The following is a 19,934-nucleotide window of genomic DNA, read 5'->3' on the forward strand; positions in this document are numbered from 1 at the left end:
ACCAGCTGGAATGTAGAAACAGCGTTTTCTTTATTTCCATTTGCGGTTATTTTTTAGGAGTACTATCTGTGGGCGGGAAGGGATGTTACTTTCTCGTTTATTATACTGATAATACGTTTCCTTTCAAAGAGTCTCATAAAAATTAGTTAAAGTTGAGGTGAACTGAGAAAAAAACTAAGAAAACCATAGCCCAGGTGAGACAGGCCTGGGGTAGGCAAATGCCCCACGTCTGGGAAACTGGCTTCCCCGCTGGTGTTTCTCAGGACTCTGACCTTGACCCTCATCTCTCGCCCAATACATTTGTGATTTCTTGTCTGGTCACATAGATTTGATGTAATGTTGACTCCAGTATCTCTGTAGCTCTCTCCTGAGCTGTTAATGCAGATTTAACCACCTCTGGGATAGCCTCACTAGATAGCCCACAGGCCGGCCACATTCAGCATTTTCTAAACTAAAGCCATCATCATCCTTTCCGTCCCATATGCACTACCCCCCAAAGAATGGCACCAGCTTGTTATCATCTAAGCGGGAAAACTGGGAGTCACCCTTTGGACCTTCCTCTCCCTCATCACTGCTCTCTTTTACTCGACCTGAGTGGGCTCCCTCCTTTCCCTCCTCTCTGCCTGCACTCAGACGCCTCACCTCTTGGAAGGGTCTAACTGGCCTCCCTACCTCCGGTGTCATGCCCTTCACATTCAGTGCCATGGGGCCTTGGAGTCTGAGGGTACCTACTCTTCCCCTCCTTAGCCTCAGGCTGCTATTTTCAGCCACATAAGGAGACAAAGGGGCCATTTGAGGATCATGTCTTAACCTGAGGTCCACAAATGAGCCATGGGGGTGACTTGAACCCACTGAGATTGATCGCAGACCTTTGTGCATATGGCTGTAAATGCATTTTTTCTAGGACATGAGCCCACGACTGTTGTCAGCTCCTCAGGGGGATCTTTAAGGCCAAGAGGGGTACCCCTTCTTGCCACACTGAACCATCATGAAGATTAACAAGTAGATCAAGTGAGACTGGATAGCATTTAAGGTTCTCTCCTCCAGCTTCAATCAGTCTTTCCCTGGGAGCCTCCCCATCATCAGTACCCTTTCCCCCACAAACATATACCTTTTAAAGCCCTCGACTTTTACAAAGGCAAACTGCTTAGATAATAACATTCACTGTTGTAGGGACCTCCATCATATATGAGCAAAGAAGATAATTTGGATAGATATATGCCTCCAGGAAGGAAAAATGCAGAGCTACAATGCCAAAGGTAACTTTCAAATAATATTCTTCAAAACTCCAGGTAGGGTACATGGGGCTTTGGGGGAAGGAGCATATGTGTCTCAATGGTACAGAGAAAGAAATGTGGGGTTTTGGGGTGATCATTATTATAACAAAAATAACTGCCATTTATCAAGTTTACTATTGCCAGGTGCCATGCAAATCACTCTGTGACATTAAGTCCTGTCGCTGTCATTTACCACATGAAGACGCTAAGGCGTGGAGTAATGAACTTACCCACAGTCACAAGGCTAGACGGTTGGGGGGGCTGGAATTCAAAGCCGGATGTGTTTGACCCTAATCACGATGCTGTGCCAACAAACGCATGATAGATTTTTCAGAGTTTCTGCTGCTATGTAAACTGCAAAACAAGAGTCACAGTCAGGCTTGTTCTGTGCTGTGAGAATTACAAATATTTTATCAAGATAGAAATTAAAAATCTACACTTCTCTCTCTGAAGGCTCTGTGCTCCCCCCCTCTCCCCCCCCCAAACATTTCATTCAGACTACGTCTATGGGTTTTTTGAGGGTAGCGGGTGGAGAGATGAAGTTGCTTGCTCAATTAGTGATTATATGATGGCACAGAGACACACTTTGAAGCATGGGCTTTCATGCAAGAGTTTTTGCAGTGGCCTCCTTAGACTTCAGGAACAGCATCCTGGGAATGGAGGAGCAGCTCTGCCATGCAAGGCTGTAGGGGGGCTGCAGGAGGCCGTCCAGACCCAACTGGCCTCTCCCTCTCATCCCCCTGGTGTTACAGGGACCCATGGGTTCAGCGAAGATGCTGGGGTTGGTGTCCACAGAACGGAACCAGCCTTCCTGCCCGAAGGTTGCCAAGACTTTCAGGGAGAAGAACCCCTGCAGCATCACAAAGGTCGGGCTAAATTTGAGGGAACTCTGAAGTGAAAGGTTAAGATATTGGGACATAGGCGTCAGAAAGATACCGGAGGAATAGAGGTGGTGCTGGTGCAATAGAAGGGATAACCATCACCCACCATTTATTGAGCACTTACTAGGTGCCAGGTACCAATCCAAGGAATTTACATCTAATCCTCACAACCATGGAAGACGCCAAATCCATTTCTTTTTCCTCCTGGAAATACAGACCCCATTTCCCAGCCTGCCTTGCAGTTGGAGGAGCCATGTGACTAAGTTCTGGGTCCTAGGGGACGTGCATCGCTTCTCCTGCCTAGCCCATCCCCAAATCATCTCTCTCCACCTAGCAGTTAGCAGAATCACAAAATAGAAGGAACATGGGCCCTTAAATGTCCCTGTGGAAGGCCGCGCATCCAATACCCGCTTGGACCATCACATGTGTGAAGCAAACCTTTAGATGTTAAGCCATTAAGATTTGAGGGCTTATCTGTTATAGCAGCTGGAGTCCCCTGCAAGATCCCGCAAGCCCACGAGCAGTGCTGTTCCTATCATCATTTCCAAATGAGGATCTTCAAACAGAAAGCTCTCCCAAGGCCACAGCTCATAAGTGCTAGTGTCAGGACTCAAACCCAAGCCACTGGGCCCCAGAGTCCCTGCTGGCAGCCTCTAGTTCTTTCCTATAAAGGGTTGTGGGGACTGAAGGAGACAGTGCATGCGCAGTGCTAGCACGGTGACTGACACTTGAAGCTGTTAGTGTTCATGATTGTGATGAGTGTCCTCTGGGCCTTCACAGACTCGTTAAGATCCTGCCCTACCACCTTGCTACTTCCCTACTCCCATGCTGACCCTAACTCACTCTGTCTGTGTCTCTGACAGTCTTTAGGGAATGCACTGACTATCTTCCTGCCTTCTTTTTTTGGAGCAATTATAGGTGTAGCGTGAGGTTGCACGTGCAAGCTGGGGCACACACAGGTTCCCTGCGGAACGAGGCTGACGGCACTACAGCGAAGTTACTGGTTTTTCTCACCAGCTTGAAAGAACCTCTCGCAGGTATGTGAATCAGATTGGAGGATGAATCGAAGTTGGGGGGAATCGCTAAGCTGATAGAAGACCAAATGGAGACTCTTAACCATTCTCAACAGGCTGGAATGATGGGGCCAATGCCAAGAAGAGATCTAATAGGGAAAAGCAAATGGCAGATTCTTCGAGGAAGAGGACCCAAAAGGTCATTGACTGGAGCTTCTGATTAAATCCTTGAGTAGATGGATTACCTGCCTCCTGATTTTTACTATTCTAGTCACACCTGTTTCTATCTGATTATCTCCAGGCGTGTGAAGAAATTACTGTATCTGTTTTAAAATCTTGTTAAACTCCAATTAAGTGCCCTGGGCCGGCTTAGATTTTTAAACCCCAAGCTTTTAAAGCAGATGTCTCTGAAGCAGACTGGTATGTAATCCCGAGTGTGTGATCTTTGCTTTGGGAAGTATTTAGTGAGTCAACTTCAGCATTGTTGGGTATTGGTAGAACAGTGGTCCTGTGGGGAGGAGACGGGGTGCTGAATCTACAGGTGAGCTGGTCATTCTGTTTGTTCCAGTCACCCGAAGCAAAAGGGGCCACACAAAGGGCAAATATGTATTCTTCTAGTAAACTAGAAGGCAGGTAATTAGGACCAATTTACTAGTTTTCCACAAGAGAAATGTTAAGAGGTTTGATATCTGGCTAAGTTGTTAAAATCTCAGCCCCTCCAAAATGTTCTAGCTTTAAAAGACTCAGAGTAAACTATTTCGACTGCATCTAGCAGGAAAAAAAAAGGGGTAGACTGAGTGAGTGGCATTGGGATCACTATGAATTAAAATACAAAACCAGTCTTTCCTAAATTGAGCTAGGCATCAGCGGCTCTGGTCTTGCCTCCTAAACCACAGTCTCCGAGGACATGGCCTGGGAACTTGCATTTTAGCAAGGTCCTAAGACAGTTCTTCTGCATATGTAAGCCTCTGGAATAGGAAGAAAATACCTCTAAATATTCCCCGTTTCTTTATAGAAACAGAGGACCTACCATTTGAAGCAATAATTTATGTTCTGCTAACACTAGTTTATGCAGCTCTGGTTTTATTCAAGATTCCTATTTTTATACAAAAATATAATTGAGCAGAAAAAACCCATGCTCTTCAATACTCTATGGAAAGCCTAGAGGTTTGGATTCTAAACCCATGACCAAGTCACCTCCCCCATCCCCACCCCCCCGCTTCATTGGACGGCAGAGTACCAAACAGAAAACATGTACCCAGAAGAAAAAGGACTCCTGGCTGCTGGGTGTGTGAGCCCAACCTCGAGTCCTAAGAAACATTCACAGTAGGAATGACCAAGGCAAAATACAAAGTGCACGTCCTTCCCAATTTTTTTTTTTTACTGTGGGTCAATTCATGTTTGGATATATCCTTATCTGCTCAGCTATCATCATTGTGTGCGGGGCCAATACGTGTGCTCATTATACTGGATGTAGTATAATGTTCAGATGTAGCTAATGTGATGATGTGGAGAGGGCCTCCTTCCTCTTGCGTCCCTTTGCTCTGTGGCCTAGTTTTTGCCTTGGGGGAAAATCCCGGGCAGGTCTTAAGATTTTCCTGGTGCTTGCAATCACAAGAACTGATTTCTTTTCGGAGTTACTATGTCCAGTCCCATGTAATAAGGAAGTCCGCTTAGAACTCTGCTCTTCCTCCAGGTCTTCTGCCTCCCGTACAGGACTGGGACAGGGTGGCTGCTTCGCTCTTTTCTCCACTGGCTCTACCCCCACTGGCTAGCTGCTCTTTCTGGCCCTGGTGAGGTTAGGGGAAGGGATTGAGGGAAAAGGTACCATTTCTGGCTACCGTAATGTTGGCGGTCTCTGGCCTTGGTAGGATTGCAGAGCTGACTCGTCACTCAAGGCTTTCTACGGTGGCTTCTCTGAGATTCCCCGCTAGAACCTCCCAGTGCCCTTCCAATGAGCCAGGCGATGGCTCCTCCCAATGGCCGCTTAAGCCTCCAACACTCAGGCTTTCAAAATCGGGGTCCGCCCTTCTGCTGGGTCGGTCTATCCTCCCAGGCCGCGCTCCTGGGCCAGGTCCCTTTGAAGATGGCTCCAGGTCATCTCCTTCCAGCATGTCCCACATTTATTCCACCAGGAAACATCATTGCCCTATAGTTATTTGTGCAAGTGCATATTGTTTCCAGGACAGTTTTTTCTCTCTCTCCCTGTTCATCTTCTGCCATCTCAAGGCTTTGCCTTTCCATTTTTCAGGCATGTATTATATACTAGTACCCAGTATGCCCCAGAAAGAGGCCTGGCTGCCAGGTAATCCCTAGCAACCCCTGCTGACTTGAGGGGAGGGCAAAGCATCAACCTTTTCTGCAAAGGAATGGTGTCCTCCTTGGTTCTCCAAGGCCTTCTCTTTCATAGGACAGAGGATGGACTAACTCTGGTGACACTGGTTTAATCTCATAAAGTGTCCTGCCTGTGATCTAACATCCATTAGGGCATGGGTGGGCAGGACATGTATTATATTGCTCTCTACCTTTGGGGATTCAGTGCAAACACGCAGACCTCAGGAAGGGCAGGATCAAACATTCTGTTTTTTGTGTATAAGTATAACCATGTCCGTGGGCGCCAGCTGGGCACAGGATAGCCAAAAAACCGATCGAGATGTTTTCTTGAGGAAACAGCATGAATGAGAATGGATATGAAGGCATGTGGTAAATATAAAGTGATGGAAATGTCCATGCTATTCTCCGGTATTTGCGTGGGCCTCAAATTGGTGGGTGGAAAAGCAGAGAATCTGAGAAAATAGGGAGGAGAAAACCACTGAAGGAGTGGTAGAGGGGATGGAAAACTTCACAAGAACAAGTGGACAAAGAATTTCAAGAAATTAAATGAGCCCTTTAGAGAAACCCAGTAGAGAAGGGAAGCTTGCGCCCACCAGAAACGTACGGGTCCATCTCCCCTGTGATTTTGGGGATCAGCCTGGCTTGGAGCCATTCTTCTAGGTGACCTGCCCAGTATGTTACAGATGCTTGGGTCCGCTGTTTCCTATCATTGCATGATCCAGTTCTGTCAGTCCTCTCCATCTCTTTTGGAAACTATGGGACAAGGTGATCTCGAAAGTCCAATCCAGCTCTGAGAGTCTAGAAGGCACTTTATGATTCAAAGACATCCCAATTATGGAAGCTAGCTCCAAAACTTTTCACAGTGGTTCTATCCTGAGTGCAGTCTGAGATTGAGCTCAGAAATGAGGCAGTATCTCCTGGGAAGCAAAAAGACCTAACTTCTTAAGAATGTTTATTTATAAGGCAGAACGCAGCTGGGACTTGCCATCATCTGGAGCCTACTGAGCGGTAATCGGTCAAGGTAACAAGGGCATCCAGGGTTGGCCGGTATTGCCAAGGCCAAGGCCAAGGGCTGGAGCTGTGGCAAGCTAGGGGAAATTCCTAGTGTAGTTATTCCAGAAAGCGGGCTAGAGAACCACTAAAATAAGCTGAATCCCAGTGAAGGGAGCATCAGGAAACCTTGGGAGCAAAGACAGGAGGGACATACAGCAAGAACTAGAAGGAAGAACAGATCTCTAAGAACAGAGCCTGGTAGGTGCTTGGTAGAGCAGGACAGTTCGGAGAACTTCAGGGTGTGGGTTGGAAGCCTTGAAGAGGCAGGAATGCAAGCAGGGGAGACAGCAACCACTCATTGCCTTCCCCCAGATCCTGGGAACCTGGCCAAAGGGATCCAAAATGGGGTGATAACTGGGGGTACCTGGAAAGGGCATTCAACCCCCAAGGAGATATTTGGGTGAAATGAGCACACCATTACCACCACTGTTCAGATGTAGCTAATGTGATGATGTGGTTTCCCTATGTGGCTGGTCGTGTCTAACTTATTACTTTAAAACTACACTGTGAGGGGCGCCTGGGTGGCTCAGTTGGTTAAGCGACTGCCTTCGGCTCAGGTCATGGTCCTGGAGTCCCGGGATCGAGTCCCACATCGGGCTCCCTGCATGGCGGGGAGTCTGCTTCTCCCTCTGACCCTCTTCCCTCTCGTGCTTTCTATCTCTCATTCTCTCTCTCTCTCTCTGAAATAAATAAAATCTTTAAAAAAAAAAAAAACTACACTGTGTATGTTAGCTGCTCTCTTCCCTTACTTTACACAGCTGAAAAGTAAATTGTGCATTTTAACGGACAGGCTTGGGTGGAATTTGGCGGTGAGGAGGCTTGATGGTAGTAGAAGAAAGTTCCCCAAGGTGCCTGAAGAAGAAAGCCTTCATCTGGGATGGCCCTGGGGATATCCTATTATGAAAGGCTCTGCAGACTCAGTAACTTCCACGAGTAGTCTCCCGTGTGGCCCAGACAGAAGAAAAACAAGGGAGAAGAAACGCAAAAGAGCCAACAAAAGGAAGAGAGACAACAAAATCGAGGCAGACCTGATGGAGTGGAAGAGTGAACGGGCCCTTGAGTTCGGAGACCTAGGATGCCCACCGAGGGGTGGGGGGAGGAAATTGCCCTGAAGGGAGTTGCCTTCAGCACTGCCCAGCCCCACCTGTGCCTGGACTTGATTTCCACCCCCCGCCCCAGCGCTTCCCCTAAGTGGCTCTATCTCTTCTGCACATGCTCTGTCTGCTAATCTGAAAAATGTTGCCTAGCATTCAGAGGAGAAAACCAGAAAGCGGGTTTGATCTTTTGTGGCTGGTTCCTTGGCCGTGGCTGCTTCCAGGCAGCCCTCTCCCGAGCTCCCGAATGACAGCCCCTGCACCCTCCACCCCACCTCGCACTCCTCGGCCTCCCGTTCCCAGCGCTGGGATTTTTTGGCACAGCGGGCCAAAGTCCGGGGGTGGGGGGCAGCCTGCGCTGCCGGAGACCAGCTGCAGGTGCGACCAGGTAAGCCCAGGTGTGCTCAGGTCCGCCCAGTCACGGCCTGAGGGGCGCGGGGAGCAGAGCAGCTGAGGGGGGGGGGGAGGGAGGACCAGCCTCGCTCCCGTCGTCTTTATATGTGCTTATTCCAAACGGGGACTGCAAAGTGGGAGCTTGGAGTGTCTTCAGGGGGTCAAAACCTCGCGTGCCAAGCACAAAGGGACTCGCTTGTTCTTTCCCGCACGGGCAGTTTGCCCGGCCCTCGTCTGAGTCTCTGCTTCCCCTCCTTCCCCGCCCCTTCACGCTCCCCTCCTCCGCTCTCCCCGCTCCCCTGGGTGGAAGACGGGGCGTCCTGCTCCCCCAGTGGGGGCGCTCGGGCTCCGGGGCGCCCAAAGAGCTGCGCGCGCCGGCGTAGTAACAGCTCCCTTTCGCAGGCTGCCGCCACCCGGGGCTCTTAAAGGCGCCCTGCTCCCTTTCTGCTCAGCCGGCTCTCCTCCCCACCTTTGTGTCACCTCTCGAAAGCTCTGGCCCTCTCGCTCTTTGGCTCCTCCACGCCTTTCTCTCCTGTGTGACTTTCGCCTGGAGCTCCTCTTCTTTCTCATTAACAGGCTTTTCTCTTCTCTGCTAGCCTTTCCCTCTCTTTCTTTTCCTTGTTCTTTCTTGAATCCCTTCCCCCCGCTACCTCCCTAGCCAGGGGTAGCATGTGACAGCAGTAAAACCTAGCCGAACTGGGGAATTTGGATGAAATGCTAGAAATAAGTAAATTTAGGTCACACTTCATTGGCGTATTGAACAGAGCCCAGGTAATATACCTGGTCCTTTCCTGATGCCTCAGGTGGGCAGTGTTCGGGAGGAGATGTGGTTGGAGGAATCTTCCCGGGTTGACTGCCCTTTGGGGTCAGCATGGTTTGGTCCTCCACTTTGCAGATTCAGAAACTTGTCTTTTTGGTTCACTGGGAGCAACCACTCATTGCAAAGTTGACTTAACACTATGCCACTCACAAAAGAATAAGGACAATGCATTAATTTACTGGCAGGGATAAGCCTTTTGTGTCAGGAATGGGCTAGATGCTGGCCAATGCTGCAACTTCTCCCTGGGCTGGTAGGGAGAGTAGATAGAGTCAGCCTCGCTTGCCCATAGGTGGAACCGCCTGATTGAGTTCCAGCCAATGGAATGTGAGAAGTGATATACATGCCACTTGCAGACCTGGCCATAAATGTCCCAAGTGCTCGAAGTGAAGGGCTCTGCAACAGGAGACATACAATGGAAGACTCTTGGATCTTTGAGTCACCATATGGAAGAGAACCACCAGGAGAGATGCCTGACCCACATGGACTGTGATGTAGACAAGTAAACTTTTACTATATGATGACACTGAGCTTTAAAGATTGTTTATTCCATGTGATAGCATCAGTGTATTTTTCTAGCGAAAAATAACTTGTTTCCACTGTTCTGAACACTCTCTTCCCATACAAGGTACTAAGATGGAAACCTGTACGGAGAAAACTTGTTCTCAGAGGCTTGCTGCGTTAGCCAGAAGTGGACCAAAGCCCTGAGAGGTATTTATTTAAGCTGTGGTGCATTTCTGCCTTAGCTGGGGAGATACTGGAAAGGAACTAATGGAAGTAAGGTAGATGAAGGCGTTAAAATGGTCATTCCCCAAGCATAGGCTACTTCCTGGTCACCTGTTCCTCTTTTGATTTAGGAGTAGGGAGAGGAGTATGAGGACCAAAAAAAAAAAAAAAAAAAAAAAATGGTACCAATTCAGAAGTTCGGGGAGAGGATGGAAGTGCCCAGATTTAAAGACATCATGCAGTTTCATGCCAAAATAGAGAAGACTCTGGGCTGGCCAGGAGGGAATTGGCTCACACTGGGGGGTCACGGAGTCATGAGTTAAGTTCCAGGGGCACATGTCCCACTGCCTAATCCACATCTCCACTCAGACGTCTTCCACTCGGAGGCATTCCAAATATAGCAGGTCCAAAGTTCTTCCCGAAGCCCACCCCCATCTCTCCAGTGTCTGTTCTGTTTTCCCCATTTCTCAGGCCAGAAACCATAGTCTTAACTAGCTCTTCTCTTTCTCTCATGCTCCACACTTAATCCATTAGCAAATTCTCTATGCTCTACCTTCCAAATACATGGAGGGACACCTGGTTGGTTCAGTCGGTTAAGGATCCGACTCTTAATTTTGGTTCAGGTCATTCTCAAGGTTGTGAGATGGAGCCCCACATTGGGCTTTCTGCTGGGCGTGGAGCCTGCTTAAGATTCTGTCTCTCCCTCTCCCTCTGCCCCTCCCCACCCTTTCCTTCTCTAAAAAAATAAAGAAAGAAAAATACACGGAGGAGTGAGCTACATCTTACCATCAGGCGGCTACCGCCCTATATCTGGCTACCAGCCTGTCTTATATACATTATTGCAGAGGCCTTCCTACTGGTCTCCTTGCCCCCATGCTTGCTCCCTTCCTGTTTGTTCTTCCTACAATAGTCATACTGTTTTTGTTTAAAAATGGAAATCAGATCATATTGCTTGAACTCTCCAAAGGCTTGCCATTTTGCTGAAAATAAAATTGAAATTTCTTACGGTGGGTCTACCAGACCGGCATGGTTTGGGCCCCCACCTCCTCTCTGATCTCATCTCTGCCATTCCCTCCAGCAGAAGCTGCCAGTGCCCCGCCCACATCCCCAAGGTTGCCCCGAGGTTACAGCAGACACAGACGGGGGCCCTAGGCTCCGGTGGCCTACCTGTATCTGCCTGAAGGCATTCTGTGACCTCAGTGAGGAGCAGGTTCCAAAAGCCATCTTCATCAGTGAGCCGGGAATTGGATACATACCCAGCTTCCTGACTGCTCACTGGAGCAGTTCTGAGGCATATTCCTTATGGTCTCAGAGATCCCTAGCAGGGGAGAACCTCAGGAGCCCACAGTGGTAACCCACTCATGAATGTCCCACTTAGTAGATTACCTTCCTTCCCTCTTTCACGTCCCCATTCTCTCTTAGTGCTTCATAAAATCACCTCCAGAATAAACCACTTACATCCAGACTTTTTTCTCAAGGAGTTCACAAACTAAGGGACCTCTAAGTCTACCCAGCAACACCAGCATCCTGTTTCTAGAACACATCAAACACCACACCACCTCAGAGCCTTTGCATCTTCCGTTCCCTCTGCCTGAAATACTCTTCCTTTCCTGTCTTCCAGGTCTCTGCTCAAATATCACCTTTGTCTCTGTATTATGTAGGAACCTGGACCCCCATGAATAGCTCTCTGTCCCCTTTCTCTGCTTTATTTCTCTTCTTTATTTATCACCTAAGGCTAACAAACCCATTGTATGTTGGTTCACTGACTGTCTCACCCAGGCAAAAGATAAGCTTCATAAGAGGGACTTAGTCTGTTTTGTTCTGTTCTGTTCTGTTCTGTTTTGTTCTGTTCTGTTCTGTTCTGTTCTGTTCCTGGCAGGGTCAGGAGTGGTGTCTGGAATATGATAGGTGGTTCAGTAAATATTTGCTGAACAAATGGGCATTGAGATAGAGAATAGGAAGAAAGGAAAGAATGTTTGTGACCATAGTCACAGACATGCTGTGTGTCTTTAATGATCTTTGTTGGTAAAAGCTCAAAGTCTACAAGATGGGAAATGTACCACTGTATGAGAAAGATCTTAGGGCATCCTCCATTTCCTCTTTTCTGTAAAAGAATTTGAGTCTTTACCCCCAGTGAAAATGAAGAAGAGAGTTAATTTCACAAAGATCTCTGCTTTCTGACTTTTCTTATAAGAAGTATTTGAGATCCTAATTATAGCATCGTTCACAAATTTTTTTTCATTTAGAAAGTTCAAATTTTTTTTTCAAGAACTAGCAGACGTGAACAGATTGATGCTAATGAGTAAGCCTGACAGAAAATATGCGAGGTAGCTCCCAAACCTGTTCCGTTGGGTTTGAGGAGTCGACCTGAGCTCTCTTCCCCCTCATCTCTGGTTTTCCTTGGCACCCTGTTCCTGTGGGTGTGATCTGGGTCTCGCCTCCATGTTAGGTGACCCCTCAGGCCCCCACCGAAACATCACCTCTCCCTGACTCCCCTCTAATGAGGGAAGCCCCTGCCGGGTGATTCTCCTTCATGGCGTGCTTCTGTTTCCCTTTGTGGCCCTTTTCAGGACGTGTAGTCACATCATTATTTATTTCTTGCCATTTCCTTAGTTATTGCCTTCCTAGAGTGCAAGCTCCCTGAGGGCAGGCCCACGTCCACTTTGTCACAACCACATGCAGAGTGCCTGGTGCACAGTAGACTCTATAAAGATTCGATGGACCCAGGAATGAAAGAGCACATAAAGGCAGGTTGGCAGCGGCATGCTCAGGTGGGGTCACCAGCCCAGTGCGGGGACCCAAACCTCCTGACGCCCCCTCCGAGCCCCCCACCCAGTCCTTCCCTCTCTCTGCTTCACCAAAGCTGTGAATCACCTCACTGACGGGCAGGGTCATCTGAGAAAGTAGAAAGAGGAAAAGAAAAATGAGGCACAGGAGGGTAGAGTGGAGAATCTAGGCTCGTTTAACAGCCACTATTCCTTATTTCTTGCTAAAGTATTGGCACCTTTAAAAGCCTTGGCTGTCCTCCCCAACCTCCCCACTCAATCACAAACCACAGTGCCTCGAGAAAATAAAGGGGGAAAAATCAATGTGCTAAATCTTCACTGGGCTCAGTAGCAACTCCCCGTGTGGCTTCCCCCTGCTGGCCGGCCAGCTAAACTCTCAGGACCTCCCTCTGAACGGGACTCCAAGTTCAGATGTGGTGGGGAGGACTTGCGTGTTAAAAATGTTCAAAAATCATCTGAGTTGTAGGTGGTTGAGTTGAGAACAGAATCATATTTATTTTGAAAAAGTTAAATATGACTTATTTTCATTTCTCCTTTAAGTCTTATTTCTTTCCGCCTCACCCCTTACCCCAAGTCTGAGGGAGTTTACTGCCCCAGGGAGGGAGAAGGTGGGTACAACTAAGGGGTAGCAGAACTTTGGGTATCAAATCTCTCTTAATCGAGAGCCGGGACTGGAAAGCTGGGCGTTGCGGAAAGAGAACAGGGATTTCTAGATTCCCAGACTCCTCCTCTAACATGTGGAGAGCCATACCCAGTTGGTTGATGAGTGGGTTTTAGAAAAAGGAGGTCTGCATCAGAGAGAAGACCTATCCCAGCGGATGCTAAAAAGGAGGGTATGACGGGCAAGGGGAGACCGAGCTAGGACCTGAGATCATATAGATTCTTGTCGCCCCTTCCTAGGGTCAGGACCCTGGTGTGTGTGTGTGTGTGTGTGTGTGTGTGTGTGTGTGTGTGTGTGTGTGTGTGTGTGTGTGTGTGTGTGTGTGTGTAGGTGGAGGACAGGGGAGAGAAACGTAGAGAAACAGGTAGTTATGGGGGAAGCTGAGAATATCAAAGTGAAGGGCTTCTGTCACCCTGGGCTTCTGGCCCATCTTAGAGGAGGCTGCCAGTTCCCCGCTGAAGACCCACCTGTGCGCCAAAGAGCAGTTGCTAGGCATTGGCCGAGGAGGTGGCTGGATGAAGGGGCCAGCTCAGGGAGAGCAGAGCATCTGGAGTTCTCATCTGACCAAGAGAGGAGATGTGGAGAGTGCTGGGTGGAGGGCAGACAGAAGCTTGGCGTTGGGCTGAAAGAGGCCAGTGGGCAAGGACTTTCTTTTGTTCATTGTTGTATATCCAGCACTGGGAGCACTGCCGGGTACATAGTAGGTGCTTGATCAATATTTTTGACTGAAATGATTCAGTGAAGGTTCTAGGTACCCTCCCACCTCGGCTACCATAAGGCCCTGAATACTGCCTACCTTCCCACACAACCATCCTTTAAGGGAATGGGGTGTGGAGGACAACTGAACAACTGAACTTTGCACCACAGAGTAGGCGGGTGATATATTTAAAAAGACCATTTATAGCAAAGTAATTGGTGAAATACACACTGATTAAGTTTTAATTTTGTTTCTCTTCATGGTTTTGCATTGGGGTATCAATGTAGAGCATATCAGTTATGGGAAATAAAAAAGCACATCTGAGTGAACTATAGAAATAAGCATACATATGCTTCACTGTGGCTCCTCACATGAGTTCACGGGTGTGTGTGACCAACCTGCCATTGTGTGTGATGCTACAGAGGATGCATGAGGCAAAAGAGCCATCTAAAAGCTATCCAACTAGTCGGGGTGCTATGCTACGTAACTCTGTAGCTGGAGACATCCTTGTGAAAGCATGTGGCTGGGTCCAATGACACATAGCCACAAAATCTTTGAACAAGCTGGCCTGGAGGAGGTTGCACACCCCTCCATGGTGGGGGGTTGTAGGGGACGCTGCTGCGAAGACATGGCAGCCAATGGCGGATTTCAGTTACTTGACTGAGTGGGCCGGGCTTGGAGCAGGTGAGGGGAGGTGTGACTTCCCAGAACGCACCACCTGTGTCCCTCGCTTGGGAGGCATTCCTCAAGACAACCGCTCCGAGGAAGGCTTCAGTAACCGTGATAGGGGTTGAATAGGGAAACACTGGTTGCCATAATTGTAGGAAAAGAAGAGGTCATTTGAAGTCTCACAGGAAAGGAATCCATGCCCTGGCATGCATATCTGGATGGTGTAGGAATCTTGGCCAACAGAAGCTTTATCTCTGCTGTCAACATTCATGACAAGATGTCTAGATGGGGCTGTTAGGACACACCATGACTGTTTTGTCATCTTTTGTAACTCAGGGATTGTTGCTCTTTGACCAAAAAATGTGGATTGCCCACTAAACTTGTCCCTAGCAGCCCATGACAGGGAAGAACTGTCTTCAAGGAGCTGACTTTCCAATCAGCGTGGCCCTTGCTTTCACAAGGGTACGTGAACTATGCCAGTCCAGCCCCTCCCACACATCTCTGCCAATGGGGAGCAGTTCTGCATGGTTCCTGTATTGATGATCTGTTGCTGAATAACCAATTATCCCGAACATTTAGGGATTGAAAAGAGCAAACATCTACTTTTTCACAGTTCCTGCAGGTCAGGAATCCGGGAGTGGTTTAGCTGGTGCCTCTGGCCCAACGTCTCCCGCAGGCTCTGGTCTTCCCTGGAAAGTCAGAGGGCCACTTGGAAACTCACTGGTGTGGCTGTTCCTGGGTGCTGTAGATCACATGCTTCTAAACTCCACCATATGGGCCTTTCCACCGGGCTGCCCCATGACAGGTGACAGCAATGGGTAAAAAATATTTAATAAGGAAGGGAACCACAAGCATGTCGTTTTCTTAAACCTTTCTATGGAGGCATACACAGATAGGAAAAGCATACAATTCTTGCCTGTACAGCTCAATAAATTTTCTTAAAGTGAACACACTCATGTAACCACCCAGGTCAAGAATTAGAACATGACCGAGAAGCATCCAGAAGTGTCCAGAAGCAAAGAGAAGGCCCAGCCCTTCTCTTAGTCATTGTCTTTCCTCTTCTTACCTAAATCTAGCCACTTCCTTGACTTCTAGCGCCATGCTTGCCTATTGTAGTTGGGTTTTTTTTTTTCAGCTTTATTGAGGTATCATTGGCATGTTTGCTTGTTTTTAAACTTTACATAAATGGAATCCTGTCATAGGTTTTATTTTGTGCTGCCTCCTTGTTGAACATTATGTAAGGTCCATTTTCACTGTAGCGTGAAGTTGTGACTTACTTATTTCATTGCTGTAAAGGATTCTGTTTTATAAACATACCACAATATAAAATATATAACAATCTCTTCTACCATTGATGTACATTTGGGTTATTTTGGCTTTTGGCCAATAGAGACTTCTCTAGACATCCTTATACATGTTTCTGGATGCACATGTGCATGCATTGCCATTGGCCATTGTGGTAGGCAGAATAATAGTCCCCCAAAGATGTCTACATCCTAATCCCCAGAAGCTATGAATACGTTACATTTCATGACAAAGGGGAATTAAGGTAGCAAATGAAAGTAAATTTGCTCATCAACTAAACTTAAGATAGGAAGATTAACCTAGAAGATCTGCCTGGGCCCAGTGTAATCACAAGAGTTTAAATGTGGAAAAAGGGGCAGAAGAGAAGGTCGGAGTGCTGCACTGTGAGAATTCCCCCAACTGTTGCTGGATTTGGGACCATCATCCAAGGACTGTGGGCAGCCTCCAGAAGCTGAAATGATTGAGGATTCTTCCCTAGAAGAAACACAGCCTTGCTAACACCTTGATTTTAACCCAAAGGAGCCATTTTGAACTACAGAACTATAAGATGACAAAAATTTTAAAAAGTATTTAAAGGTTTTACCCTTTAAAAATAATACAACATAAGAATTTACAGTAATAGTTAGGGATAGCAACAAAGACCACTCCTTCCCCCAGGGAATGGAAATAGACACTTAGCAAAGACGCTACATATCTAGAAATTTGCACCTGATTCTTCAGAGAGATGTCAGATATGATTCACTGGAAAATGTCTTTCAGAATATCATTTTCTGAAGTTCCCCTTTGAGACCCATTTTTGGTCCTTCGTCATAGCCAGTGGCAGGTATGGGTGTAATAGGTCATTTTTGATGTACTTAATCACTCAGGAGATTTTCTATGATAGCAAAATTTTCTTTGAAGTTCATAAGATGATACATCTGTTGTTTTAAGCCACTGAGTTCATGGTAATTTGTCATGGCAGCAACAGAAAATTAATATAATGATCTTCCTATCAGTAGAAACGTTGGGTATGCCTATGTTCATCGTTTCTAGATATTTCATCGAACAGTTCTCTAATGTGGTTATACCAGTTTTACCCCCACCAGGTATGTGGGAGTGTTCCCCTTGCTCCAAGTCTTCATCATGGCCTGGTATCATCAGTCTTTTTTAACTATAGCCATTCTGTCATGGTATCTCATTTTTATTTCAAGGTGTAATTTTATTTCAAGGTGATTACGAAAGAGGTCAAGTAACTTTTAGTGTGATCATTGGCCATTTGATCTCTTTTGTAAAGTGCCTCATCAACTTTCTAGCCACGTGATTCCTTTTTGCTGTTGTGGTAAAGGAGAAATAGAATTTAGAGCATAACCCTCCAGTTCTATTCATAAAACCATTCTGCATCCTCAAGTCACAAAATTGAGATTTTCTTTAATGTTCTATGAGACTTCTTTCTTTTTGTACTCTTCTATAAAAATAAGCATCATTAAGCATCGGACTCTTGGTTTTGGCTCAGGTCATGATCTCAGGATCCTTGAGCCCTGCATCAGGCTCCACGCTCTGCAGGGAGTCTGCTTGTCCTTCTGCCTCTGTCCCCCTAATCGGGCTCTGTCCCCCTACTCGTGCTCACACTCTCTCTTTCAAATAAATAAAATCTTTAAAAAAAAGAGAGAGAAGCAGCTTCTACCTGTTTATCACAGAATGGCAGTTTTAGTGAGCTTGCAACACCACAAACACACACACACACACACGCATGCGCGCACAGAGTTAAGAACACGTAGGGGTATTGGACAGTGCAAAGAAATAGGCAACAAGTACAAAAGTCCCTAGCAAATATTTTTTAAAACAGTAATCATAAATACCAACAGACTATTAGGATGTTATTTATAGGTTAATAATCTCTGCATGAGGCTATTTCACTCACAGCCTCCGTGATGAGTGTATTAGGCCTGCGTATTGAATGTTAAGATCAAAATATGCTTTTCGTTAGCTGATATAACTTCCAAAATTAATCACTCATACAGTCGGTGACTCATACAATCCATTCCAGTCTGCTCTGCTACTTGTTAGAGATTTTTATTTAATTTAAGCATTTTCATTATTTTAGATTTTTATTGTGCACTGTTCAGTTCTGAGTCTTGGGCAATTGTTATAATAAGGTTACTAGTCGGAGGCTGCAGATAAAGAACAGCAATTCAATAATTAAAAGGCAACCAAGAGTGCAATCTGTCAAATAGAAAAAAAAAAACCCCACAGATCCGAAAGTGCATGAAGATGAGCTGAAAGCCAAAACTATTAATGTAAAATATGATTATTTCCAGAGGTGAACCAATATGTGTGGCAGCTCCCGTGTTACAGAGGGGATTTTGTAAGATAATCAGACCAGCGGTGTTAGCAGGACAGTCCTGAGTTTCATCTTTCCCCAAGTCTTAGATGATCTCTCAGAATTCCCTTTTAAAACCCACTTTCAGGGTTTTATTAGACCAGGTTCTACTTCTTCCTCTTCCTATTTATTCCTGTCCTTACCTACTACCACTCCTACCTTCCCTATGGTTTTCTGTGCTCAGTAAGAGTAAGATCTTTGAGGATAAGGATCTGGTTTTTTCTTTTTTGTGCCTCTTTCTAAATGTCTCTTGGAATTGCCCACTCGCCTCTGCTTTCATCACCCTAGTTCAAGCCACAGTGTCCTACTTTGCCTCCTGTGGACTCCTGATCTCTCCACATCCATCGTGGCCTCACCCCACCCCACCTTACCTCCTCTGCACAGCAGCTGGGGGAATCTTGTTGCCACACAAAGATGTTCCTGTCATTCCTGCACTTAAAATGGATTGCCCTTACTTCAAACTCCTTGACATGGCCTGAAAGGCCCTACCTGGTCAGCCTCTGGCCTGCCTCACCAGCCTCTTCTAGAACTACTCTCCCTCTTCCTCTCTGTGCACCACCTTTCAAATCCAAAACCACACTGTGCTCCTTACTGCCCCAGGGCCTTTGCACATGCTGTTCCTTCTGAGTGTGGAAAACTTTCTACCAGCCTCTAACCCCTTCCGCCTGGCCAGTGGCCACCACTCCTTCCGGCCTCAACCTAAATATCACATCCTCAGACCGTCCCTCCAAGTTGTCCCAGACTAGGTCAGGTCATGTTACTGTTTGTTCTCAGCAACCTTTATGTGCCCTTCCTAGTACTTACACAGTTGTGAATTTTTAATTGCATAAATCATTTCTGCCTTCACTTTCCTGAGTGCCCACAATATGCCTTTGTGAGATTGTTAACGGCTGCCATAAAAAATATCACAGACTGGGGGGCTTCCACAACAGAAATGATCTTCCCACAGTTCTGGAGGCTTGGAGTTAGAAATTAAGATGCTGGCAGCTTTGGTTTCTTCTGAGGCCTCTCTCCTTTGTAGATGACCACCTTCTCTCTCTGTCCCCACTCTCTGTCCCCTCTTTTGTTTTTCTAATGTATTGCTCAAGTGTCTAAGTGATTACTTAGCTGAAAGTAGATGCCTCTCTTGGGAATTTTCACTCCCCTCCTCCACCGCGTCAAGGAATTCTGGAGGTTTGTACGGTCTCCAGAGGAGTTAGTATGGTTTCCATACCCCAGAGAGCAAATGAGGGTGTCATCTGACTTTTACTGCTATTAACTCTGACTACCACAAGGTGTCGCTGTTGGCAAACTTGCTCTGCGCAGTCCGCCCGTGGATGCTGATTTGCTCTGGGACCATGATGCCTCCCAGAAGGCTCACCTCCCATCCCAAGCTGCTATGGCTGTTTAAGGAGAGCAATCCCATATCCTCAGGGTTATATTCTATAAAAATGCCCCCAGCTTCTTCTAGCGCATCTCTGCTTTCATTCTTGTTCTAATGGATTATCCTTAAAGTGGAGAGGAAGCCAAGATTTCAAAAGACACTGGAGAAAAGAATTGGTATGAAAAAAGTTAAAGATGCTGTTTTACACATGAAATCCTTGTATTACATCGTGTCAAATAGCCATAGACTGAAATCTTGAACTGTAATTTAGTGTATATCTCTATCAAATTGAACTCCAAAACCTTGGGAGAGAGAAGAATAATCACTGGAGAGGGCAGAGGACCGATATCAATTCCTTGCTTGCAAGTACTTAGGATATAGAGAAAAGCAGTCTGGATCTGGAACAAGAAGCTATGGGTTCAAGTCCTTGCCCTGCTGTTTAATTAGCTGCATGAACCTGAGAAGTCACTTAATTCCCTTGCCCTTCATGCCCATATCTATAAACT

General features: G+C 46.7%; 1 protein-coding gene and 1 long non-coding RNA gene across 3 annotated transcripts in view; both read left to right on the forward strand.

Moving 5' to 3' along the window:
• The first annotated feature begins 1,172 nt into the window (after positions 1-1,172).
• LOC113910962 lies at positions 1,173-3,412 on the forward strand. Of its 2 annotated transcripts, none has more exons than XR_003516338.2 (3): positions 1,173-1,259; positions 3,068-3,195; positions 3,288-3,412. It is a non-coding gene; the product is annotated as an uncharacterized LOC113910962 (long non-coding RNA). The 2 variants fall into 2 exon arrangements; XR_003516337.2 differs by having other exon boundaries at positions 1,189-1,259; positions 3,077-3,195.
• A 4,539-nt stretch (positions 3,413-7,951) lies between these two features.
• Positions 7,952-19,934, forward strand: part of AGK (acylglycerol kinase) — a 105,042-nt gene continuing 93,059 nt past the window's right edge. The window contains exon 1 of the mRNA XM_027574885.2: positions 7,952-8,040. The gene's annotated coding sequence lies outside the window, so the exon portion shown is untranslated. The remainder of the gene's footprint in view (positions 8,041-19,934) is intronic.

This window comes from Zalophus californianus, chromosome 12 (genome assembly GCF_009762305.2).
Source record: "Zalophus californianus isolate mZalCal1 chromosome 12, mZalCal1.pri.v2, whole genome shotgun sequence".
Taxonomy (NCBI): Eukaryota; Metazoa; Chordata; class Mammalia; order Carnivora; family Otariidae; genus Zalophus; species Zalophus californianus.